Here is a 7,896-nt window from a genome sequence, read left to right as displayed (position 1 = left end):
AATGCTTTTTTTTTAATCTCGATACGATTATTTTTCGTAAAGTTACAGCCTTACAAAAATAAATAAAAAATTTCTAAAATTTTTCTGTTTTTTTAATTGTTGAAATAAGTGCATTATAAAAAAATCGTATCCGAGCGCAATTAATGTTTTAAATTGCACAAAAAGTTGATTTTTTTCTTGTGTCGTTCAGACACTTGGTACTCATTTTAATTCAAGAAATTTTTATTACGATAGTCGCGTACTTGGCGCACTGTTTTATAAATGAAATCTGTTATTTGGTTGATACGAGTTTGATTCTCGCCATGAAAACATAACGAGTCATTTAATTCAGACAGAAAGTTCTTATTTCGTCAACGAAAAAATTTTGATCTAAACTTGAGTTTTTTTAAAAATATTGCTAGTTATTGTCACGATATATTCCATTATCTGTGAACAATATGATCGCACAAGCATAGATGAAGTGAAATCCATGTAAGTGAAAAGTAGTAGGGATAAACCAGACGTATTGGAAATCATGTGCCAACGGTCAGGGTCATCTTGATTATTCCATTTTTTTATGATTCTCGTAGTACGTTAGTTGAACTGCACAAGTCATTCGTCAAGCAAACAACTTAATTACTTGAATAGAATAATTCATATTACAGAATTTTATTCCATCATATACTGTTTTCAAACGTAAGTAAATTAACGATCATTTATTAAACATATTTTATCGATTTTAGATAGATATCTCAAGAAATTCTATTACAATCACCATCATGAAAGACCCACCATAAAATTTTTCCAAAATATATCTTAAATATATATATATTATATACACGTATCCAAAAAATTAAAGGAACAAGAAAATTTTATAAATTTATTGACGATTCTTTGGAAGGCTGTATTTTGTGAAAAATGATTGTATCGAAAAAATAAAAATGCAAATTAAAGCTTGAAATCTTTAGCTTGAAGGTCTCCCAGCAAAATAATTTTTTGAGTCACGGTTTATGCGGAATCATAAGAAATAGCTCAAGACAAAATTTTTCTAAATTTTTTGGTTTTGTTTTTTGGGTCTACGGGACCGGGAAAGTTTTTTCAGAAAAATAAAGTCATGGCTCGTTTAGAAAAATTATTCAGCTACAATTTGCTTTTTTTGTTTCTTTGCACGTCAATTTGCTGCTGAGATATTAGCCTTCAAATGAAAAAGGATCTTTTTGTATTTGATTATCGAAATCTCAGCAACTAATTGTGACTCATTCATTTTGAGAGCAGATTTAGAAACTTAAGTAAATCCTCCACAAGCTTCATTTGCGATTTAAAGAAAAAAAAAAATTTCTTCATCCTTAATATCAATTTGAAAAACCTCCAAAAATGGACTTTCTATAGTTTTTTAGTCAGTCAAGTGCTGCTTAAAGAATATTGATGGAAAAGGTAGTGTTGCCAAATAATTTTACAGTTTAATGTACCCGTAAAAACCCGGGAAATTTTTGAATCGATCCACTGAACCGTTTGTCCGGGGCGATTGCTTAAAGTTTTACAAAACAATTAAAGGAACAAGTTTTGTTCCTTTCATTTTTGGATTAGTTTTTAAGTAAACGCAAGGTAAGGAGAAAAAAAAATCCGAAAAACGAAAAAAAACCCGAGTAAAACGCAATAAAAGAAAAAGAAAAAAATTCTTATTTCGTTTTTCGAGTTTTTTTTTTTTCTCTTTACCTTACATTTACTGAATAACTAATGCAAAAACGAAAGAAAATCCGAAAAAAATTCATTTTTTCATTTTGGTAATGATTACACAAATTAAGAAACAAAACTTGTTCATTTAATTGTATTGTAAAACTTTACTTTAAGCAATCGTCCCAGACAAAAAGTTCAATGGATCGATTTGAAAATTTCCAGGGCTTTTGGGGATACATTAAGCTGTTAAATCACCTGGAAACATTACTTTTTTCATCAATACCCTTGAAGCAGTGGTTGATTATCTAAAAAACTATAAAAAGTCTATTCTTTTTACGGTTTTCAAATTAATATTAAGGATGAAAAAAAATTTTTTTTTTAAAATCGACAATGAAGCTTGTGGGGGATTCACTCAAGTTTCTAAAGCTGCCCTCAGAATGACTGCGCGACGATTAGTTGCTGATATTTCGATAACCAAAGACAAAAAGATCCTTTTCCATTTGAAGACTGATATCTCAGCAGCAAATTGTCGTACAAAGAAACTAAAAAAAAGCAAATTGTAGCAGAATAACTTTCCTAAACGACCCATGACTTTATTTTTCTGAAAAAATTTTCCCGGCCCCATAGACCCAAAAAACAAAACCAAAAAATGTAGGAAACTTTTATCTCGAGATATTTCTTATGATTCCGCAAAAATCGTTGCTCAAAAAATTATTTTGCAAGTAAATCTTCAAACTAGAAATTTCAAGCTTCAATTTACTTTTGTTATTTTTTCGATACCATAATTTTTCACGAAAATACGGCCTTCCAAAAATCGCTAACAAATTCATAAAATTTTCTTGTTCCTTTAATTTTTTGGATAAGTGTATATATTATATAAATATTAGGGTGCTTCTTTTGAAACGAACATTATTTTTTTTTTTTAGTGGACACAAAAAAATTTTGTTGTTTATGATGAAAAAAATTTCAGCTCTTGATTTTAATTTTAGATACTTCCTCTCGAGCATCAGTTTTCCTTTTTAAAAAGCATGTAAATCGAATAACTTTTTTTTTTAATTACTATAACTGAGCCCGATTTTAAGCTATTGTTTTTAATTGTAAAGTATTTGTTGCTTTTTAAAAGTGTATCGAACTGTTGTGCTCAAACTCTATCCATGTTGATTGTATCAGCTCCGAAAGTAAATTTTTCACTATCTTCATTCCTTTTTGATAATAGTGAAGAAACGGCTCATTTTACGAAAAATATGCATAGAACCAATCTTTCAGGAAATTTTAACCTCTACAAAGTAACTTATTACACATATATTGCTAAAGTGCACTGTTTATGAAATACATGCATTTCAATATTTTACAGTAAAAAAGATTAGTACTGTAGTTAGCTTACAATTTTTTTACTGTAAAATGTTAAAATACATGTATTTCATGAACAGTTCATTTTAGCAATATAAGTATAATGAGCAACTTTGTAGAGGATAAAAATTCCAAAAGATTGGTTACACCCATATTTTTTGTAAGATGAGCCGTTTTTTCACCATTGTCAAAAATGAATGAAAAAAGTGAAAAATTGACTTTCGGAGCTGATACAATCGACATCGGTCAAGTGAGAGCAAAACCGTTCTGCCCACTTTAAAAAAACAAGAAATACTCTATAAATAAAAACTGGTTTCAAAACGATAGCTTAAAATCAGGCTCAGTTCTAGTAATTTTAAAAAAAAAGTTATCCGATTTACATGCTTTTGTAATAGAAAAACTTTAATGCTTGAGAGGAAGTACTTAAAATTAAAATTAAGAGCTGAAATTTTCCGGAAATTTTTTTTTCAACATAAACGACAAAATTTTCTTGTGTCCGCTACAAAAAAATAATGTTCGTTTCGAAAGAAGCACCCTAATAAATAAATAAATATATATATATATATATATATATATATATATATATATGTATATATATATATATATTAGATCGGTTAAAAAAAAACGACTATTTTTTTTTTTTTTCAAAACCCGCAGTGAAATATCTTTCTAGTCATGCAAGAAGAAGCCTGTGAAAACTTGAGCTCTTCATATCAATTTTAAAAGGTCGCTCATCGTTAATTCCTATTTTACGTTTAAATAACATGAAAAAAGAAATTTTTTAACTTTGGAATTTTACAACTCATTTTGGAATTAACATATCGGGGTGAAAGATACTTATTTTTGAAGGAAATTGAACGCTCGAAATAAATTGTATCTTATGTTTTTTCTCTAAGTCTACTCCTTTAAAAGTTATTCGAGTTTAAAGTTCAACATGCAATTAATTTAACCACTTTTTCTTAATTTTTCTTAGATATGTCATAATTATTATTGAATAAAAAAATTTGTCTTAAAATATTAAATTATCAAGTTTAACGTCGTTAAAGAAGTAGATCTTTATTGTTCTACTATGAGGAATAAATGACTTTTCAATTTAGAAAATCTGAAATTAATTCTTTCTTTGAAGTTTAAAAAACATTTGAATTGTATGTATATAATTTTTCGGAAAAACGACCAACTGTGGTGTGTAAGAAATGTAGTGCACTTTTTTACCGGTGAAATAGAGATGTGCCACATTATCAACTTACTTTTTTGGTACTGTTGCTCAATTATTGTTCTAGTTCCTAGCTGTTTGTTAAAGTTACGATTTTGATGTATAATAACCCTGATTAAACAACTGAATTCGACCGAATTCAAAATTTTTATTCTGTCATATTCTGTCGGATTCTGCAAAATAGAATTCAACTGAATTGAAAATTTGAGTTTTAATTAAACAGAACAAAACCGATTTAAAAATTTCAAATTGGTTTTAATTCAGTTTAATTCGGATTTCTTAATCTAAGAATTTCTTAATTTAAGAACCAAAAAATTGGAGAATTATTTTCGAATTAATCAGAATTAAACCAAATAGAATTATTTCAATTCGTTTTAATTTGGACAAATTCTGGTTTTCCTGCCGAATTAGACAAATTCATTATATATATATATATATATATATATATATATATATATATATATATATATATATATATATATATATATATATATATATATATATATATATATTAGGGTGGTTCAAAAAAACCAAAAATAATTTTTTTTTTTTGGTGTACAAAAATTGAAAGTATAACTGAAAATAAAAATTTCGGCACCAATCCGGGCTCTTAATAATGATATTAAGGTTTGCCTCAATCCATTTTTCTATATTCCATTTAAATAACACGGGAAAAAAAAATTTTTTTTTTTCTAGAATTCTCTAGCTCCCAAACTAATTATCAGATTTTAATGCACAATACATTTTTCTGTAAGAAATTGAACGTTCCACAAAGAAAGTCTTTTATCATTTTTTGATAAATCCCATTGTTCAAAAGTTATTTAAGCCTTAAGTCAAATTTATAGTCAATTTGGAGATTTTTTTACTTTTCCAGTGAATCTATCAGTCTTATCAAAAAATGTCATAAGAATTTTTTGTAGATAATTTTATTCCTTACAAATTATTGTATATTAAGTTTTCCGAAATTCTGTATTGCTCACAAGTTATTCTCATTTCAATGTTAAGCTCTTAAAAACATAGATTTCTGATTAATTTTGAAGAACTTGACATTGAAATAAAAATAACTTGTAAACAATATGAAATTTCGAAAAACTTTACTCTTAAAAATTTGTAAGGAATAAAATTATTTACAAAAAGTTCTTATGACAATATATGAGCGTTCAATTTCCTACAACAAAATGTATTGTGCATAAAAACCCGTTAATTAGTTTGGGAGCTAGAAAATTCTAAAAAAAATATATTTTTTTTCCCGTGTTATTTAAATGGAATTTAACTTGGGAATTTAACTTGCTACAAGACCACGTATCTTGATTTTCGAAAAAAAAAATTTTTTAAATACTTTTCTATACAACAAACAAAAAAAAATTTTTCTACACGTAATTTGAATGCGAAAATTAATATTGGTTAAGCTCTTAGCAGGATTGAGCTTTCAGGCTACTATTTTGGGAGGATTTTTCTAAAACCTAAGACTAACTCTTAAGACTATAAGACTTTAATAAAAAAAACGAATGTTTATTTTGAAACAGCCTAATATATATATATATATATATATATATATATATATATATATATATATATATATACACACATATTGATATATAATACATGTATATATTTACTTCGTTAATTATTTATATATTCATTTACTTTGTGAATTATTTATATATTCATTTAATTTGCTAATTATTATATATATGAATACTTAATTATAATTTATTTTCTCGCTAATAATTTTTTTTGCTAGTTACCTATTTTATTATTTTTTTGTATGTTGTTATTTATTCACTCAGTTACTTATTTTATTAATTTATTTAAATATTTATTTTCGTAGTGAATTGTTAAATTATTTATTACGTATTCACTTATTTTATATATTTATTTACTTATTTGATAATTCGATTTTTATTTATATAATTACTTTATTATAATTTATTTTCTTAGTTACTTATTCTATTTTATTTGTATGTTGCTATTTATTTACTCAGTTCATTATTTAAGTATAATTATTTTTATAATTACTTAATTATTATTTAATCACATAGTTATTTATTTTATTCATTCATTTAGATATTTTCCTATATATTATTTATTTATTCATATATTCATTAACTTATTAATTTATATAATTATTTATTTATTAATTCATTTACTCATTATTTATATATTTATTTGTTGCAAACGATAGTGATTTATCTAGGTCTAAGTGAATAAAATTAAAAATTAAAAAAAAAACTAAGGCTACCGTTGATACGGGCTTTTAGTTTGTTATTAATCATATTTTTTCTTATAGTATTTATACATTATACTCACTGTATATTATTCATTATTTTTATTATTCAAATTTTGTTTAATATTAACCATATTAGAAGAATTTTATTACCTATCTGCTGGCTAGAAAATATCAATTTTTTTTAATTCTCACGCTGTTGACAATCTGGGCAGATATATACAAATTGCAGATCTAAACTTTTTTTTCCGGGAATACAAAATTTTTCTTGCCTCCAGGCGAAAAGCGTTAACTTTCATCCCGCTGTTCAAAACGAAGTTGGCGCTTTCCGCCTCCGTCGACGCGAAAAATAGTATACACACCACGGGAAGTAAATAAAAAAGTCTCAGATCACATACTTGTTGACCTCGGCTTTGCCTCGGCCAACAATTACATGTGATCTGAGACACTTTTTACTTTACTTCTCTAGATGTGTAATATACTATTATGCTTTGCCTTAAGATTCCAAAAAAAACGCTAGAAACTTTTTTTTAGGACCAGTTTTTCAAACTGGTTTTATTTCTATCCGGATTTAAATTAATATTGCTGATATATATTTGTATGTTACTACTGTATAGATATACCAGCAATATTAATTTAAACCTGGATAAAGATAAACGCGATTTGAAAAACGCCCTTAACTTTTCCAATTTTTGTCAGGACAATTTATTTCATTTCATTTTTTATTAAAATAAATTGAATTTAATAAGATCATTTTCCATTAGTTCTTAATTTCTAACATCTGGGAATCCCAGACGGGGTAATAGCAACTTTTCATCAAACCACGCCGAAACAATTTTATGTGACTATTTTTTTTCTCTTTCTAATTTTTGTCGGTATACGATAAAAAATTTTACTTTATCGACTGCTTATACAATCGTGATCTACTATTTCGATCTCAATTCAAACCCGCTTAGTCTATTCTTTTTTTTTTCTCTTACGATTAATAGAATTATTAAACTAATTAATTATAAAAATATCATAAAAAATATTGTTTTATTCAAACGAGTAAAAATCAAAATCCTAATGAATAAGTAACATCAATATATGAAGCATTATATATATATATGCATATATATATATATATATATACATGTATATATATATATATAATCGAGAAAAAATGTATCTAACATAAATGGCTGCATAAAAAAATTTAAGAGAAAAAAAATGTGATGGACAGAATATTGTTTGCTAAAGTAAACTGCTCATTGACGGACAAAAATAATAGGACTTATTATACTTACCCTATTTAAAATTTTAAGAACTACATTATTGTTTAAATAATTTTTCATTCATTATCTCTAATTTTTTTTTTTAAATATTCACTGTATAAATATATCAAAAAACATATATTATCACTATACATTGTTGACCTCAAAATAGCTCAAAAACCACTAGTCGATGGAGA

The 7,896-nt window shown here is 25.8% G+C and overlaps 1 protein-coding gene across 1 annotated transcript in view; it reads left to right on the top strand.

The window, feature by feature from the left end:
- Positions 1-560: 560 nt before the first annotated feature.
- LOC103576034 (phenoloxidase-activating factor 2) overlaps positions 561-7,896 on the top strand; it is a 329,955-nt gene continuing 322,619 nt past the window's right edge. Inside the window, exon 1 of the mRNA XM_053742063.1 lies at positions 561-675. The gene's annotated coding sequence lies outside the window, so the exon portion shown is untranslated. The remainder of the gene's footprint in view (positions 676-7,896) is intronic.

Source organism: Microplitis demolitor, chromosome 9 (genome assembly GCF_026212275.2).
Source record: "Microplitis demolitor isolate Queensland-Clemson2020A chromosome 9, iyMicDemo2.1a, whole genome shotgun sequence".
In the NCBI taxonomy this organism is placed as follows: Eukaryota; Metazoa; Arthropoda; class Insecta; order Hymenoptera; family Braconidae; genus Microplitis; species Microplitis demolitor.
This window is presented reverse-complemented; position numbering and strand designations above follow the sequence as displayed.